This window comes from Anser anser (assembly GCF_964211835.1).
Source record: "Anser anser genome assembly, chromosome: 9".
Classification (NCBI taxonomy): domain Eukaryota; kingdom Metazoa; phylum Chordata; class Aves; order Anseriformes; family Anatidae; genus Anser; species Anser anser.
Genome location: NC_139729.1, coordinates 26,202,061 through 26,221,794, shown reverse-complemented (window position 1 = coordinate 26,221,794; position 19,734 = coordinate 26,202,061). Strand labels below are relative to the sequence as shown.

Below are 19,734 nucleotides of genomic sequence, written 5' to 3'. Positions count from 1 at the left end.
CTGAAAGTATCTTTTTTTTTTTTAATTTTAATGTAGTAATGGTGATTGCTATTTGCTGAATAACAGAATAGTGAAGTAGAAAATGTAGTCCTAATTCAGAAGCTGTTTAAACATAAGATCCTTAAGGACAAAAATATTTATGGTTTTCTTGGTGTGGTTTGGGTCCTTGTGCCAGTCATTTGGGAAGGTCCGTGGAAAAGAATCACTGATTTGCCTTCAAACCTATTCTCCAAAGGTTGAAGATGCTTTTGAAGGGGGGAGACAACTATAACCCAAGTGTTTTGTACCCCCAAATGCTACCTGAATTGCAATGTTTAATCACAAGGTGGCAGTTCTGCTTCACAGATAGGGTTTTGTGTAGTTTTCTTCATTTTTATTTATTTATTTATTTTGTTTAATCTGTCATTCTTTCAGTCCAGCTATGAAAATGCTAGTGTCTCTCTCCTGGCTAAATTCCTTTTTTCCTATATATAAATATTCTTTAGATTTGTGAAAGAGGACTTCTTACTGCATCTGTAGGTTACAGCTCTGTTTCAGTCCTATAATGAATTAGCACAGTATAACTATTAATAAAGTGAGGTTGCAAAGCTTCTTTATTTTTGTTTTCACATAGCTGTAGTCCACATCATGAATTTTCATTAAAATGACTTATGTTGAAGTTACTAAAATTGCTCCTATGGGTGTTTTTTAAATTTTGGTCATAGGTGAATTATCTGTTTTTTCTTATCTGAATTTGCTGATATATTCAGGCAAAGGTATCATTTTACCTGCAGTAAACTTTTAATAGGATCTGAGTACAGGTATAAAATAACTTCCTGAATGTTATTTCACACTTGCACTGATTTATCTGCAAGAATCATGGGCACGTGAAATGTACAACTATTACACGAGCTGTTCTAGGGTCTGGTTTTTTTTTTTTTCCTCCTCTTTTCTGAATCTTTCTCAATCCTTCAGAAGTTGAAAACCTTCTGACGGTTCTGTGGAGCCTTTGGCTTTTCCTTGTTTTAGGTTAATTCACTTCATTCCTCACACAAAAATCAGTTTGTTATGGCTTTTTGGAACAGAACCCATTCATTTTGTAGTCATCTTCTGTAATTGAATTTTGAGCACAAGAGCCAAAATGAACACGTTTCTCGAAGGCACCATAGGAAATGGCATGTGGCTGGGTCCTGCACACCTTGCTCAGAGGCAGAGCTAGCTGTGATAATATGTTGTTGTTGCTCTTATTTATTAGTTTCTTCCTCCAAATGTTGGCTTTTGACTGGGGAAAAAAAATATCAAGAAAAAGTCACTGTGGGAAAGCCTGCAGCAGCTTTTAACTCTGCTCCTCCGGCACATCCCCGTGGCGAGAGCTCTGTTTTCCTCCTTCCAGGGAATTCAGTGTAGTCACAACCATTTACTTGCTACTTAACAATTGTTTAAAAGAAAACCAAAGGTGACCTTTTCCACGCAGCAGAGCTGCCTAAAAGCAATGCTTAGCATGATGCCCGAGACAGCATCTGCATCCAGCAGGCCTGCACTTAGCCAAAGCCCTCCAACAGGAGACGGCAGGGGGACGTTCAGCCCTCGAGTGCCCCGTTTGTCCTTGTTTGCAGTTCTTCCTCTCTGAATGTGTACATAGAGGAAAGGCTTTCACTTATCATTACCAAACTGCATCAACTTATTACTTGATTTTTTTTTATTTTTTTTTATGAATGGCCAAACCATCCCTTTTGGCCTTTTGTAACCACCATCACGAAGTTCTGCGGTGTCATTTTGGCAGCTTCTACTCGCGAGCAGCTTCATTTTTTCTGATGTAGGATTCTCATTAACAAATAAATAAATAAATCCTTTTCACTGGAACCTCTGCATTTCTCATGCAGCGCAAAAAGAGGTGGTTGGTATTAGGAAGCACGCGCACTTTGTTAGTTTCAAACTGTACACGCTTTCTGCTGTAGCAGCACGGAGAACGAGGAGGCTCTGGTTGTGTTCGCATACTTCTGCGTGGTTGAGGCTGGGCCAAAAGTTTTTTGCAGTGCTTTTTCTGATGCTGATTCTTACCACTGTTAGTTGGGGGGCTTGATGATGAAGACTGAGCTTGGGTTTCTGGAAAAAAAAAAAAAGAATAAATTCTTACACTGGTTAAAGCGTCACCAGTGGTTTTTGTTTCCTTTTGCAAGGGATAAGGGTGACAGAGCTGGAAGGTGAGCTGTGTTTTCTGCAGCCGAAATGTGTGCCCACTTTGTTGAAGTCCTGTGTTCAATTCCTCCCTTTACCTGGCCATATTTCACAACTTGCAGAAGGTCTGTCCCAGCAAACACCTAATGGAGAATGGAAACTCTTGCTTTCTCCTCCTGATGGATGTTGTATGGAAACGCCTGATGTTCTAAGCCCTTTTGAACATTTGTGTGTGCAGTTCTTGATCAGGTGTTTGCCTGTGCTCATGCTGAGCTCAGAGTGGCTGGGACAGGTCCTTGTGCAGGTGGAAGCTGAGCTCCTGGTGGTGGGAGAGCTACGGGACTGTGGCCAGGCTGTGTGTAGGTTGCTGTGCTTAAAATCCTACTGTAGGTCCTCAAAATCTCTTCTTGGAAGTGACCCAAAAAGATGATAATTTGGTCATTAGACCCTTCTGTTCACATTCCTTCTGAAGAGAGTGTGAATAAGCATGCTAATTAGCTTTTATTACGACAGTAATAAATTAAATTGATGTCTTGTTTCTCTTGCTTGATATTCACACCGTACCTTTCCCTCATGTCCCTACCCTGGCTGCTATTAGCCTGCAACATCAAACTTCCGTCCCCATTGATGGAAGCTGTGGACATGATCTAATCTTGTTCGTAGGGAGTAGATACAGGCCCCGGATAATTCATACCAAAACCAATTAACTCTGCCTAACTGCAGCATATGTGTTTCTGAGAGGGAGCCAACTCATTTTGAGAGAGGCTTAGCTCACGGACGGTTTGGTGGGATAACAGACAACCGACAGACAAGAGTCAACATCAGAAGTCAGCATTGTAGGTGGCTTGTAGCTCAAAAGCTGTCTGACTGTTTTTCTAGGCTTTCCAGACTCTTCCTTTTTCTTCAGAATAAATCCAACAATTTTCAAAGCATCATTCATCTAAACAAAGCCCATGGTATATATTTCAACCACACTGCACTGCTATACAAAAACTACTATCTTTTTTCCCCTAATAATTTCCTAAAACAACTTGTGTTCTCTTGTGTGTGAACTTATTTATTTATCTATTTATTCTTTGAATGCCAGCCAGAATCAGTGTTTCCACCTTATGGAGCTATGGAAACCAGAAATTCCCCATTATGGAGCTGATAGCAGGAGAGGATGCTGCACAGAGGTCAGTGAATAACCTGAGCGGTGCTGAGATGCCATTCCCAGCAAGCACTGGACCTCCTTCACATGGCATAAAAGCACAAATACTAGATGGTATTTGTGGTATTTATGTGGTTTTACATCTGGCTGTAGACTGTATGTGGTATTTCTACTTAGACATGCAGCTGGTGTTTTTGCTAAATTGAAGGAACTGACATTTGAAATGTTTCGTGTCTTTGTTAAGTTCAACTTGGCCAGCTGATGTCAAGACAAACATCTGATTAGATCACAAAGAATGGAAAAACTCAAACAGAAAAGTGAGGAGCCACAAAGTGGTTTTCATTTATCTATGTATTTCTTTCTTTTCCTGGAGAGTTTGTTCCTAATTTCCTCTTCTGCCTAAAATTTTTGTAAGGATCTTGGCATCCATTTCTCATGGCCTTGCAGTACGGATAAAACGTCAATGCCAATAGATTAAAAAAAAATAAAAAATATTTTAAAAAAAACACACCTCTGTGTTAGCTTTATGCTAAAGCATCCTATTGGTGTATTTACGCTCATCAGAAGGCAGATGGATTGGAGGCTGGGAGCAATGGGCATGCCTGACCCTGCTCCATGCCGGGGGCTGGAGAAAGCCCTGCTGGCCAGTACCTGCTTTTATAAAACAGCTGATGAACGAGACTCAGTGGCCTAATCTATACACTGGTATCTCTAAACATTGTTTCATGGTAGAAGTAAATCTATTTTAATGATCTCTTGTGGGTTTTATTGTCAAAGCATTTATTTACTCACGCATAAATTAGCCAGAGGTGTGACTTGCTGCTGGCCTTACAGAGACCAGAGTGGCTGCAGTAAAAAATGAGACGTTTTCTGGGTGTCCCTGAAAATATCAACAAACCTGAGAACTAATTTCACCTTTTCTCTGTTTTCTGGCCACCACATATGTGTGAAACTACTGAGAAATATTAATTACACTTGTTTACATACAAATAAAACGGATTTTTCAGTCATGCTGCCAGCACCAACTTTCCATTGATGTATATGATATTTTTTTTTCTGTTTGTTCCTAACAGAATTGGGTGAAGGTGTATTTATTATTTATTTCCTCAAAAACTTATTGCTGTTATGGAAAGTTTTCATCTAAATATCTTTCCACATGTACTATTAGGTCCCTCTTAAAGCCATCAATCTCCACCAATGAGGCCAAGTTGCTAAGCAGGTATCTCTGATGCCTACTTATGTTATCAAGGGAACTCTTATTTTCCTGAACTGTGTGTAGTCTAAAATACTACTTAGTCTGTATGCCTTTTTCACTTTTTCTTTGAAACGTGTGTAGTAATTGCACTATATAATGGCAATCTTCTGTTGTACCTCTTCACGAAGAAGATGTCATGCATTGTCCAGCTCCTCTGTGCTACAACATATGCTTTGCTCTGTGTTTCCAAGGCTGGTTGTCAGTGTAGGCACACACCAAGTAAATAGCCGGTAAGAAAATAATTGTGCCATATGGTTTCAATATTGTTGCAAAACTTGTAATTTTTAAATCCTTCATAATTTTTTTATTTTACTTAAAGCATATGGTGGTAGTGAGCGTGCTAGATAACTTCTGCCATAAAGTGAATGCAGGTTAATGCCAAATATATCTACCATATGTATATTCATGGTATCATCACACAAGTATTAGACCGATAATACACATTTACAGAAATAGCTCCAGCTATATTTTCCCCCACGAAAGAAGCACTCATTAAAACATTGAGGAGTAATGACTGCTTGCGACTCTCTCCTCTCCAAGTTCCGCATAATGGAGTACTACACATTTTCAATATAAGAATAATGTCTCCCCATCTACATTTATTGCAGAAATGACAAATCGTGTTTTCCAGTTTTGTCTAAGTGAAAGCTGCATATATTGCCTTGGTAAATTAGTATTTGAAAACCTGGTGTGAGGTAGATACTATCATTGTACATTAATAATGGACTATACTGGTTGATGGAGTGATCTTGTTTTGTAATGTTCTTAGCTCATAAAAATAATCTTAGTACCGATAATATTTATATTAGCACTAAGCATCCTGACAGAAGGATGTAACTAAATTGATTTTATTAATAATACAATAAATCATTGATGACAATTGTGCTTGAAAGGAACATAGAAACACTGTAAATGAGCTTTCCTTCCATCTTGCTTACCATAGTGTCATTTTTAAAATTACTTATTTTATTAAGGGGAATAGCAAGTAAATATGTAATGAGAATGCACACAGGCACCTTATGAGAAGTACTGCAGAGTAATAGTGTGCTTAAACTGAGTTATGTGTGGCAGTTCCCTGCCTTTTGTCCTCCAGCAATAGCTTGGCTGCTCTTAGTGCTACGGAGAAGGCAGCTTTTTCAGCTGGCACAATTAGCCAGCTTAGCCTTGATAATCTGTTTATTCAAACTAATGAAATAATCTAATGTATTCTCAGTAATAACCCACGGTGCCAGCGATATGGTGTGGTGCTTTAGGAGGTGACTGGGAAAGAAATCCGCTCTGCAGCCTCCTGTGCTCTTCCCCCTCCTGTGCCTGCAGTGTCTGGTGGGGTACCTGATGTTTGAAAACAAAATATGTAAGCTTGTGAGAAAAAGGCAGCGTTAAGTATTAACACTCTTTCTGCTTTGTCAGGTCAGACTTAAAGCCAGGAAAAGTATTTTGAATGTAATGCTATAAATTGGGGTAAACCAGGACAAACAGACTGATGACCATGTATACGAGGCTTTGAGTTCATGGGACTTGCCTTTAAAAGTCATTACCCCTTTTCATAGAAAAAATTATCCCATTTAAAAAGAAATGAAAGATTTCTGGTGCAGTTAGGATTTTTCCCTGTGAACATTTTCCTAGTAATCTAGACCTAGAACTGAACAAAAATGATGTAGGAGCATAAAAATAGGCAAAACAGTTAATTCTGAAACCTGAGCTTCAATGGAGACCATCTGCAGACAAGTTTTGACTCAGACCTGCTGAAGGCCAGGGAACTTCTCCCATGGCTACTGAGATGCAGAAAACAAAACCAATGCAAACAGAAAAAGAATAAAAGGAGGGGAAAAAAAAAAAAAAAGAGGCTAGGCAGGCGGGTGGTGGTAGGGAGACAGCAGGAAGTGGAGGGCTTCAGGAGATGTAAGGATGATAGATGCTGCGAGTGTAGCGGTAAAGGGATATATTAAGCAAATGAGAACTAATACAGCCTTTAGTGCTTTGCTTCCTAGGCAGAAACCACCTAGGCTGGGGAGGGATGCGCAGTGCCTGCGGCTCTGAAAGTCTGCTGCAATAAATCTCCCGTCTGCTTCTTGGAAGAAAAGAGGAGTAAAGTGTGTGGGCTGGGGGAGACTAGATGTGATCCTCTGCCCTGAGCATCAAGACTGGCCGGCTGTGTTCCTCCAGCTCCCATCTCCATCCTTCTCCTCCGGGGCTGGCACTTGCAAATTAAATGATTTGGGTCTATTATTATAGAAGCTGTAAAACCTTAATGTATGGACAGGATTCAGCTGTTGAGCACGAGCAAGGGCAGTAAGTTTTATGTATAGGTAAAAGATCATTTAAACCTTTAAACTGCCCTGTGTGTTCCAAAAAAGGGCTGCAGAAGTGTAGAAACTGAGTAGCTAAAATGCTTGTTGGGAAGGGATTGCATGCACAGAAAGTGCAGAGGTAATTAAAACCAGCGTGACGCTATTGACTATTTTGGGTTAGAGAGGTTCTTGGTTTATAGCCCAAGTGCAGGGGAAACTGAAGAGAGGAAAGGATGTGCTGGTTGACCTGATTTTCTTAGAGCTCTAAAACAGGGAGAGCTTATGAACAGGAAACAGAGAAGTCTTCAGACTTCCTGAAAATGAAGAGATGTCTTTGTTCATAAGATATGTAATGTGTTCATACGTATATTATCTGTTTCTCTTTATATAAACACACTCAGGCACGTGTTGCTCGTTTGGGGTTCAACCCCTCAAACTTAAGTGTCACCTCCAGCTGGCTGAATTTTCACAAGGAAACTGAGGATCTCTTGACCTTCAGGAAAAACCTTCCTGATAAACACTGAATTCCCCAAGCAGCAATGTCATGGGAGTGGGATGTGTCCAACATCCCCCCCCCCCAGTTACTCTGCAATTCTTTGTGCCTAGCTTGTTCTCATGCGATTATTTTTCCATTCCAGAACTTTGCCATAAACTAAATGTTAGAAAAAGAGAAGGAAAAAGGCCTTCAGGAGGTATATCTTTATTATCCTTGAGAAGATAACATTTCAAAAGCAAGGCGAAACAGGGAGACAGGTAAATAAGATTAGTGAAAGACACAGTATTATGGACCTGCACAGTGACAGAGACCGATTATAGTTTAAAAGATTCTGTCCTTAAAAAAGGGGAAAAAAAAACCTCTAGCCTTTCAATCAGAACATTTCAAAAATATTACACAACAATTTACACACTATCTGAAGCTCTTGTACTCCACATGCTGTCTCTAATCTGCAGTAAATTTTGGTTTTGATTAAAAGCCTTACTAACATAAAAATCTTTTTTATTGGTTTAAAATAAAAACCTCTCAACTGATTTTTTTCCCCAGTTCTGACTACGCAGAAAAATAAATATATTGAGTAAAGCACAACTTTTTGTTTCAGTCAAACTGAGATTTGTTTTTTCCTTATAACAATGTGTTGTTTTTTTTCTCCCACAATATCCATTGTGTCCAAATGAAGTGTTTCCATTTTAAGCATATGAAAAGTGGATGGGAATTAACATTGACCCTTTTATATCGATAATAAATGTTTGTGTGTATACAGGTACACATACATGCATGCACATGTGTATATACAAACAAAACATACTTCTGGAAGACATACTATATAACAAAGGGAAATGAGTGAGAAGCCTGCACCAGAAGTAAATTACAGCCATGAAAGTAAAACAAAACACAAACAAACAAACAAAACAAACAAACCACCACCAACAAAAAATACCCAACCTAATGCAAATTACTCTTAGGACGTGCGATGTGTGAGTATTACGCATACCATCAAGTTTATCTGTAATGTTAGTAAGACCTATGCGCATTTTTGACTACCTGCCGTAGTAGCTCAGCTGGCATTGATCACTATTGCTCATATTTCCTATGGCTTCTGCACTGTGGTTTAGTTTAAAATGGTTTTTGGCAGCTCACGGGGATGACCTGGCCCACTGGAGAGGAGCTGGGGTTTATTGGGTGTGGCGCATGAGTGGATGCCCCTTTTTGCAGCATGCTTTGCAGAGCACTCATCCCGATGGCACTTGTCTGTTTACGAGATGAGAAAAACGCAGGTTTGGGGTAATTTTGTGATTTCCACTTGTTTACCTTCAGAAAGCCTTGGCTGGGCTTTAGGTTTTTGTTCTGCTGTGCTTTGCTTAGCAAAATAGGATGCTGCAGATACAACTTGTTTCTTTTTTCTGGTTTCTTTGAACAACTGATTTTATAGCTGCTTGAACGTGAGTTTTGGTGGAGAAGAGGGTTGCTTGCCAACTAACCCACGGCATTTGTGCCAGGGCCTGCTGTGTGGCCTCCCCATCTCCTGGGAAGTGTGCAGCGCCTGGGGCTGTGGTGGTTCACACTCTCTGGAGTTCTGGACCCCTCCGCAGAGGTTTAACAAACAAAAATGCCAGCCAGGCATCTTTGGGTGTTGTGAGCATGACCAGGTGCAGGCAGGGGACTGAGGAACTCACACCTCTGGTTGATTCACTGCTGGGTTCACACAGAGACCGCATTTGAGCAGCACAACCATGAGCCGAGGGCAGCTTGGTGCAGGCAGGTTTGGGAGATGTGAGGTGTGAGAGCTGTGTTGGCTCCTTCGTCTCCTCCTGGCAAGCATCTGGGGCTGCAGACGGCAGGAGGCAGCCGGGCAGGTCTTGTCCCTCTCATCGCCTGTACATCTGGCTGTAGCTGCAGGCTGTGAATTAAAAGAAGCCGTTTGAATGAAATTCCCAGACATCATGAGTGCTTTGATCCTTCACCTCAAACTCTCTCAGCTCTGAGAGGGAGAAAAATGCAGGGAGAATGCTTTTCCTTCTGAAGAAACCACTGAGAAGACCTATAATGCTGGATTCGTCCACAAAGCACTGCTGCAGATGCATTGCCACGCGTGGCCCATAGGTGCATCAATCTATCCTTCAGGAAAAGGCAATCGCATAAAGGCAAAAAGCCTGGTTTTATGGTATGAGAGCCGCGCGCTCAAATCGTACTGTACACAGTGCCAAGGGAAGTTCTCATCGCATGCTTTGTGCAATTCCTTTAGCTTTGCCCTTCAGCCTATTTAAAGAAAAGGAAAAAAAAAAAGTACAAGTGTTATTTTATTTTTCAACACAAGCATTTCTGTATGGAAGGGTTCAGTAATTAGCTAGGGTTGGTTTCAGGAGGTGAACCGATTGCTACCTCCTACTTCATCCTCCTGAGGGAAATTTTGATCATAAAATTCAAAGGCTGACCTTGGTTCGAATTTTATAAGGAATATTGCATTCAGCCTGACCTTCACAATCTAGATTGAAAAAGATGAAAGGATTAGCTGGAATTGCACACTATGCCTAGCGTCCGAGGAGGGGAAAAAATAGCTTAAACCCTGATACCTATAAATTATACATGAGAGGCCTTGTATGCTAATGTTGTAATCTTATGTCACCAGGCTTCTTGCATTAGCTGGATGTGTAGGTGTCTTATTAGGTGAATAGTAGCAGTTGCTTTAAAAATAACACTTGCAATGAATAGTCCTGGCGGGAGGAGATGCACTTTTCTTGTGAAGTGAAAACCTAAACTGCATAAGATAGTTGCAGAAGCCTCTCGTTTTACGTAAGTACAAGATGTGTCGGTAAGCGATAGTACTTTCCCGCCTGATTTTTTTTAATAAATGGAGCAAACTTTTTATAATTCCAGATTTAATGGGGGGAACGCACCCCTCTGGTTAGCACCATCGTTACCACGATGCCTTTTCCCCATTTCTGCCGGGGTGCACCTCGCTACGCGCATGGCGATGCCGTCGTGCAGGGATGCAGGGCTCTGTGCCTGTTGCATTTCAGAATTGGTTCTCACAGTTTGGATTTTTTTTCTTTTAAATGATTTTTTTCTTTTAATGTGATGATACTGATATAAATACGATATTTATTGAGTGGAGAGAAATATCAGTGTTGAAAGTTGGCAGGTGAAGAATAGCAATTCCTAGAGACTTTCTGTTGATATGATTTATGGTTTGAAAAACCAGTTTCTGTAGAACTTACTGTTCCTCGTTACAGGGGAAAAAAAGCATGTCAAAACTATTTTGGTGTTGAGCTTTTTCTTCTGTTTCTCTCAGGGTCCACATAGTTGCATGTGGTGATAACAACAAGTAGGGTTATTGCTTTCTTTAAATACTCATCCAGCGATAACAAACCATCATGCCAGTGTAAAAAGTTACCTTTCTGTTGATCTGAAGATCCTGTTTTACAACTCACCTGTTAATTTGAAAAATCAGAGCTGAAATTACTGGAATGACTCTTCTGTAACCAAGGAACTACTATTATTGTAATACGCCTGATATTTCTTGAAACCTTTTGCTTTGATTATTGGCGTTGATGCTCTGCTCTCCAAAGTGTAGTTTCCTGTCCTGAACCCTTCTGCTTTTATACTGGGTAACAACGTTTTCAGGGCAGTTGACATACCTGTAAGTTAGCAGACTTTTTTTTTTTTTAAATGTACTTTTTCCTCCTTCCTATCCTCATGTATTTCAATGTTTTATAAAGACCGGCTAATTCCATTCTCCAGGACTCGCACTGCTGATGCGGTGCCTCTGGCAAACTGCGGTGCCTTAGCTGTCACTGCTGGGACTGTTATCTTGGCAGCAAAAACTGGGCAGGCCTGGATCATCTTCAGCATATTTGAGCTGCTGATCTGATTTATTGTTGCTTGTGACACAGAGGTGCTGACTCCCAGCATATAATATGTCTATTGATTAAATCAGCGAGAGACGGCTCCGATGATAATGCGCAAATCAACGTGCCCCCAGGATGGGCCAGAGCTGGATGCTCACCTTACTCCACAGAAACTCTCAAAATATTGAGATACGCATTTCGGGGTTTTGCGTATGCTTTCTCTTCCCTTTTTTCCATTATTCATTAGAATGTCAGTAATTTTAAGGGCATTTCAATGTATTTTCCAGTTTTAGCTATTTGTCCTACAGCTGTAATAAGGCACTGAGAGCAACTTCTATTTCTGGGTGCAGGAATTCAGTAACATTTTAAAGCAGCATAAAAAGTGGGTTGGTCTACTCTGCTGTGACCACAGCGCTGGCATCACAAACTCGAATAATCGTATTTGTTAGGAAGCCCAAGAGCTGGGGGGCCTCTTCAATACTTGGGCAGGTTAAACTTTTAGAAATATACTGAAATGTGCCTTTTAATTGCCAGTGCATTTTTTTCCGTGGTGTAACCTGGTGCAAAGTTGCTCTCAGCTTCCTACCTGGTTAAATATATCCAGACTTACTGAAGCAGACCCAAACCAAGCCAGGGAAAGCACTTGAGGTCCAAATTCCCTATCATTTGGCTCTCCTGGGTTACAGCTGCTGAGTGGCTGAAATCTTGTTCCTCTGACTGAATCCCCAGTTGCTTCAATGCCTAATAAATAGCTTGTGTTCTCTTATGCTCACTCTAAATGATGCTCAGGATATTCTGAGTGATTAATGCTTTTTTTTAAATAAAGTTAAACTTAACACTAAAATAGTTAACACTAAAATTCCCGATGGCCAAGAGGGATTTACTGCTCCCTGCTCTAGGGGCTCCTTGGGATGGAGCTATTTTTTTTTGCAGCAGAGCACAGGCAGATCTGCTTATCCTGCTTTTGCTTCCAGTATCTCTGAAGGGGGAGAGCTGTTTCAGGCAGGAACTGAGACCCCACAGGAAGCAATGTCCATTGCTAAGACATTACCCATGTTGTCAGCCACATGCCCAGGCCATTAAAGCTCTGGCTGGATAGTTCGCAGAAGTCTAATAATTAATTTGGGTGCAGTGATGCCCACTGATCAAATTAACTTAAAGAGATCTTCTAGACTATGCATCCCACTAAAGTTCTTACATACGCACAAATCCTTGGGGCTTTACATCGTTCATTAAGCCTGTATGGCCCATGGGCCATGCAAGGCTCAGCCCCAACCTTTCTGTATGTCTGCCTTCCTCCAGAAACACCCCGGGGTTTTCTCACACCTGGGAAGCAAAGTGGTGAGTTAAACTAGCAAGGCAGATTTATTGTGATAAAAGGGTTTTTTTTTAGGAGAAGCAGTCTGTAAATGGAGTGAGAAGCTGCCATTTATTTTGGCAGCTCTTCCTCTTGTGTAAACCTCTTCACTCTCTATATATGAATATACAGATAGTATCTTTTCTTGCTCTGTGAGGCCATTCATCCTAATTTATTTCTGAAAACAAAACGTGGCACTTCCATGCCATTTTTCTTTTTTCAAAATATGGGATCTGAAGGATTTGAAGCTGTGCTAGGAGCCTGGCGAAAGGGGCTCTGCCAGGCTGGGAGCAGGGGCTGCACCCCCCCCTTTTTTTTTTTTTTTTTGACTTTTAGCAAAATGTAAGGGAATTTCAGTAAGTATTTCTTTCAGGTATTTCAAATGGATGAATTATTGCTCCATACTCATTTAAAAACATGACTTTTTTTTTTTGAATGCTTTTTTTTTTATGGCATTTTTCTTTGGAACTCCATGAAAGGCACACTCAAATCCCACTTGCAGATTGCACGATAGTGAAATTGTTAACGTAGAAGTCAGAGATGAATGACCTTCAAAGCAATGTCTATTATACCTGAGAAGAACATTAGAAAACTAAGAGAATGTATGCATTTTCTGAGACAAAGATTGAAAACCGTTCCTGATATTTGCCTTTACCCATTTGGACTCATTTCTGGTCTGAAATTTCTTGAGTTCAGAAGCTAATCACAAAGCATCACAAGTCGTCTTTCCTTTAATGCAAGCAGGTGAAAGCTGCCTTTTATTATTGGTAGGAATATTAATCAAAATAAATCTAAATAAGAATATTATTATTATTTCTAGTAACATTAAATGTGTGATTTGAATTTCAGGTTTCCGTAATTTGAAATTAATGTTTGTTTGTTTTATTCCAGATCTCCCTATGTAGTTACACTTGTTCTATTTAATGTACGTGGTTTCAGGTATCCTGGTACTGAGCCTTTGTACACACCTTTGTAAAGTCATATCACTTTTGATTTGTGGGTAAGAACATTTGATGGTAAAGTAATAATTTGCAGTTTTTAATCTTGTCTTTGTACAAGTCTGACGCTGTTTAAAGTAGGAGGAAAGTAAGAAATAGTAACAGAATTGTTTAAAGAATTCAAGTTAATGTTTCTTAAAATTAAAAAAGAAAGGAAGTAAGAGAAAGTCACAGAATGCACTAAACTGGACTGAAACTTCATGTGGGCAGAACAGTGCCACCCACTCTGCTGCAGTACTTTGCACCTGCAGCTGAAGTCATGTCCAGCGTGAACCTGCAAGTGGAAATGGCTCAGTGTCCACAGAATCTGTGATGGGAAAAACTTTCTTCAAGGTTTCAAGACCGGATTGGTTCAAAAATTGCTTGTTATACATCTTCCCTCTTTCCATATGAAGGTAATAAGAGCGTGGGACTGGTACGTTCCCTTTGCCACGATTCCCAAATTCTCCACATAAATGTATGTCAAAAAAATATGGATAATATATATATATTTAATATGGAGAGCTAGAGAGAATAGTAATATGAGTTGTCCTTCAAAATTAAAGTGCTTGTAGTAGTAGTTAATTCACTAATCAAAGAGGTTGTTGATTGGCAGTATTAATATTGTCTGAGATATTTTTGTGGAGAATCCAAAGAAACTTGCACTGCTAGTTCGTATCATAGCCACAGCGAGTTGTTCATATCAGAGCAATAGATTCATTTTGGAGGAGATAAAGTCAATGCACAGAGATAAAACTGATTAAGGTTAAAGTATCCAGTCAGTCCAGCTGCCTAAATTCCTGGTTTGTTCCCTTAAAAACTGGTCCAGACCCTTTAATTCTAGTCTGTGTTACTAGAAAAATCTATGGTAATTCATATTAAATTTAACTGCAGTGTTTCCATAGAGATGATGTTTAGCATAAAAATAGCTGAAACATTTTGACATTGATTCTGAGACTACAGTTCATAACATCTTATTTTACTACTATTACTCACCCTCGGCAATACCAAAGTATAGAAATAAATCCTTCATTTCAATAGGACAACTTGTGTAATGAAATATGTAAAGGTAACAAAAATTAGCTCTAATTTAAAATAATAAGACTTGTCTACAAATTGTAATATGTAACTTAGCTTGTTACAACAAAGGTGGGTTAAAATGAATATTTTAATGCAAATTTCCTCAAATGGGTTAGATGTTTATAGATCTGAAGGATAGGGCAAGGGGAGAGAAAATGCTAGTTAATATAGATGTTTGAATTTTGTAGAAGAAGTCAGAAGCATTGATTTTGGTCAGTTTGTATTATTGGCTCTGACTGCAGGAATATTTTCAGAGTAGCTTAAGGTGTTTCTAGAGGTGAAACAAGATTATCTCCCTGAACAGTCTACTGAGCAGCCGATGAGAACAGAGAGATTTTTTGGGCTTCATCCTAAAAGAGGAGCCAAATCTGATGAACGCTGGTGAAACTGAAGATTCAGTGATTATAATGTCATTACACAGGAAATTTAGTTTGGGTTATTTGCATTTCATGGTAGATTTTAGCAAGGTAGAACTGGAATTGCAAGCTGAAGGAAATCCACAAGTTAAATTAAAGGATAAGGAACTTCTCTAACTTGGTAGGGGATGAAATGACCCCTGCAGCATGGTGATGCCATCAGAAGGCGATAACAGGGATGCAGTAATACACGTCATCCCATGCACAGGGTTTGAGCAGTGCTAGGGGGAGGAAAGTCTCCCCTGCTGAGGGTCAGAGGGCTGCAGTGCTGCCCGACAGGGCTGTCCGGGTACCCTGGTGCACAGCGTGGTGCTGAGCAGCCTTGGTGCTGGTGGTGTGATACAAGAGGCCATGCTCAGGAGGCTCTTCCAGACTTCAGTATTTGGCAGCATGCAGTTTGGGGTACTTCTGATCTGTAGATAGTTGCTGGTGCATTTGAATGAGAGAATTTAAACTGATTCAATTGAGATTGAATAAAGAATGGAAAAATTTACCGATGATGCAAGAGGAGACAGTTTTTCACGTGTGGATGGCTAGTCTGAGATTGCACATCAGCTGCTTGAGTACAAGAACAGGGATGGAGAAACAGTGAATTACTGATAGAAGTACTTTACCGTAAATTTTACGTATAACCCATCATTTGCATGCATCTGGAGAGCCTCGATGAAATTTAACAATGCATACTTTGTTGAACCATGCATATGTTCAACCAATTTCATACAGGTGCAAATCTGGAGGGAGATAGTTTATACTGGATTTGGGGCTGCTATACGCTGCAGCTCCAGTTGACTGTAGCATGGAACTGTTTAATTTGCTTGCATTAAATACCATATGTTCTCTCTTTGTGCCAAACACTATACCAAACATTTGCATGCTGTTGTCAGTGATATTTCCTTTAGGAGTAATGCCATGTCGTTTAAATACCCACTCTCTAAAGCTCCTCTCTCTTTCTGAAAAATGTGTTGCTCAGAGACAGTTTTAGCCCAGTAGCAAATTGACTTTTCTTCCTTTTGGGTGCCAAAGCACCTCCATAATTCAGTTTGACAAAAAATGTATGTGGGTATGTCAGTAATGTACCACTGCTACTTAGCTATGTTTTTTTATGTACTCCTGATACAGAATGGCACTGTGTTCAACCTGAATCTCTTTCCTAAGGAAATGAACGCACTTCCTTTTTAACTACATATTCTGATTCAAGCTAATATCCTGCTGTGCGCAGTCCCCCAAAACTTAAAATTAACTGTTTTGGCTTCAGGAAAGGAAGATAATCAGGTGATTAGTGGACTATGCAACTAATTAGGACAGTTGACTTTCATTCCCAGCGAACGCCCATGACCCTGCATCTGCGAAATGAATGCAGCCATATCCAAGGAACTCACAAAGGGGGTGCAAAAAATGCTTCGGGATCCGTAGTTAAAAGCACTTTAAACCCCATTTGTCCCAGCTGCATTTCAGTAAAGAAGGCAGTAATGGTAAACCTGCTCGAGAGCTGGGTGTTCAGGGACCCACAGGGGAAATGCAAAGTTAAAAGAGCAGGTGTTGAATTGGCACCTCCTCTAAATGACTCCCAGGAACTGAAATCAAACCCCTAGGTGTGTGTTGACAACAAGAGGTGAAATACTTGTTGTACTGTATATTGTTATCCTTAAACCATCGTTATTTCTTACTAAAAATAATAAAGTTAAGATAGATATTTTAGACAACTGTGTATTCTAGTTTACTTGTGTTTACTTTATGTTCTCTGCAACGACTTTGCTTAGTTTTCTGTGTCTGACATATACGTACTGCTCATAGCCTGTTAGATATCTCTCTTGAAAGGACTCAACAAAGCTATCTCATTATTTTTCCTTTTGAGTCTCCAGATTCTCATGGGGAACTTATTTCATATAATGTGGAAGTTGTTAAGTGGCTGTGCACAACTTCCACTGAAAATCAGCGCTAATTAAATTGTAATTATTTTAAATTGTCATGATGCTTCAGAAACAGTATTAGAAACACGGAAGGGGAAGCCGAAGGAATTGATTTCAGACTTGATCTCATGTCTTCCAGACAATTAGGATGATTTCAAATTTAATTCTCCCGAGACTGCAGTAGATAGGCAGGGGTCAGGTGGTGCCCGCAGTAATTTAGTAGCCTGATCCTGTTGCACTGCAAAGCATTGCTGGGCTCCAGACTAACTAATTGCCATGATTTGTCACTGTTGTAGCAGAGACATTGGTCTGGCAGGCAGTGGTGCACAGGTCGCTTTTCACCAAACCCTGCAGTTGAGAACCAGGGAGCAATAAATGCACTGGGTTTGTTATAGGTGTGTGCAGTGACCATCAGAGCTTGCTGCTGCGGGAGGTGATGGAGGAGCATTGCCCTGGCCATTCCAAAAGGGACTGCACAAAGCCATGGCCAGCAGCTTTGACCCCCTGGTGTCGCCAAAACACCAGGGTGTTAACGGGCTGTCCTCTTTCACTGACTGTATTCCCTGAAAAAGGGGGAGAAGTTGCCCCTTGTAGAGTTGCCTCTACACTAAGATCACAGAAGTAGTTTCAGAAACCATATTAAGGAATTTAATGTTTGCTTCCCTGTTATTTCTTCCATTTCTATTTAGTTTTTTTTTTTTAGCTGCTTATGCTCTTCTAGTATATTTACACTATATTGCATTAATTAAAAAAAAAAAAGGTAGAAAATAAGTTATAAAAACTGTACTCATGCTCCATGGTAACTGGAAGAAAGATGGTGCAAAAAAAGAGTATTCTCACCTATGTCTATAAGGGCCTGTCCTCTGCTTTGTACCGTGAACATTGATTTACAAGCATCCATTGCTGTACTACTTCTCTCTTAAAAGCAATGTAAAAACAACAATAAAAAACTAAAACAGTTGGGAAGTGAATTTTAAGGCTGTAGTTGTGTTACTGGAAAAAGCAAGATAAATCTTGGAGGGGAGAGAGCATGCACATGGGGGGGGGTCTGATAAAAACAACAACAAAAAAAAAACAAAAAAAAAACCAAAAACCTCTTTTAATCCCAGGTTAACATCTCAGGTAAAGTAAGATTAAATATCGTCCTATTCATGGGAAGGCTGGGTGAAGAAACAAAGACATCTTCTCAGTGTTGCTGCTAAATGATTCGTAAGAGTCTTGGGGCAAGTTTTGCACAAGATCTAGGACTAGGTGGAAACTGATCCGGGAAGCTTTGTGATTTATTTGTAGTGAAAACGTGTTAACTGCTGTACTAATTGCTGGGGTTGTTGCTCGTGATTTACTCATCCTATTATCGGTGTACAGATTTCCATGTTAAACAAATAAGACCTGATACTAATTCTTGTGCTAGGATTTCAAATGCATTTGTTTCTATGTTGTCTTGGTAATATTATTATAGTGTTTTTTCTTTCTTCTTTTTTTCTTTTTCTTTCTGAAATCTTAAAATGTTATTCTACACTGTTTCTTCTTGATTTTATTATGAAAAAGTGATGATAATTTCAAATTTACTGTTAAGTTTTAGGTTGAAGCAAAAAGTTACGGTATAAACTGTAGATACCTTAGAGTAAGGAATTTTTAGGAAAAAATATGAAAAGTGTCAGAGCTGCAAGGGTCTGAGGTGCTGGGGCTGCAGCTTTCCCTTCCAGCTGAAGCTTTCTCTTCCAGAGAAAACAAGAGATCTAACCAGAAAAGTTAGGGAAACTTATTCTTGAGGTTTTTCTTTTAATATTGAAGATTGCGATGTGAACTTGAACTATTTTCAACTGAGCAATAAGAAACAATCTCTGTGCCTGGAGATGCAGACTTTTTGTTTCTTTTTTTTTTTTTCCTTTTTTCTTTATTCTTTTTGGTATCTGTTGTTTACGGCACTACAGTTGCAGACATCCAGAGCTCTTTTGAGATAATGGAGAGGAAACCCTGCAGATACAGTGACAGAAATGGCAATTACTATAACACCAGGGCTTAGATGTCTACATCAATCACATCATGCTCAGGCATCGAGAACCACGGACTTTGAAAAGCTGCCCCAGAGGAGGGAGCCTCTGAGTGAAAAGGTCACCTGCAGCACCCCGGATGGGATGGCAACCTTCAGACTTCGTCCCAAGGTGACAGATTCTGTGCTAGCAGAACGGGGGGGAAACAGCCCGGCCAGTGGAATATAGAGCAAATTGCGTGCGACGCGATGTGAGAGGGGCACGAGCTTTCACTGGAAGGAATAAATGAAAATTCAGAGAGCATTTCTCAGGCTGGAACAGAAAATTGTTTCTCATGAGACTTCAAAGGTGTTTCTGAGAAGTTCGGCTGGTTGAAATAGCTCTTCAAAACTTGGGGGGTTCGTTAATGTAGGAAATACCCATAAATTCTCAGCTTGGCCCAAGTGATATACACAGGACAAACAAAGAAATTTCTACTGTAATGAATATAGCTGAATTAATTCCAAGAACATTTTGTCTGTAAACAGGTTTTTGTAGTGACTAGAGAAGTTCTGGAAGCAGGCAGCTCCTGCTGTTAATCCAAGCAGCTTTGAGGAACTGTGCATTCCAGAATAATAGCAAAACACATTGTCTTTAATCTTCTGTTTTGAAGGGCCATGCTGGAAATTAATTTCCACGTGGGGCTTGGGAAGCTTCTGTGTTTGTGGTGAACTCAGCTTGGACTCCTGTTTTCTCTGTGAGCACTGCTAAAGTTAGAGCTGGAGATAGGTAAGCATCAGTCTTCAAGAACTGCAGTTTGGTTG

General features: G+C 40.0%; 1 protein-coding gene across 22 annotated transcripts in view; it reads left to right on the top strand.

The window, feature by feature from the left end:
- The window catches only part of LOC310904264 (uncharacterized protein), a 121,989-nt gene that overhangs the window by 83,941 nt on the left and 18,314 nt on the right, over positions 1–19,734 (top strand). The window contains exon 9 of one of the 22 annotated variants that reach the window (XR_014588157.1): positions 18,872–19,102. The exons of the other annotated variants lie outside the window; for them this stretch is intronic. The gene's annotated coding sequence lies outside the window, so the exon portion shown is untranslated. The remainder of the gene's footprint in view (positions 1–18,871; positions 19,103–19,734) is intronic. 22 annotated transcript variants of the gene reach the window in all.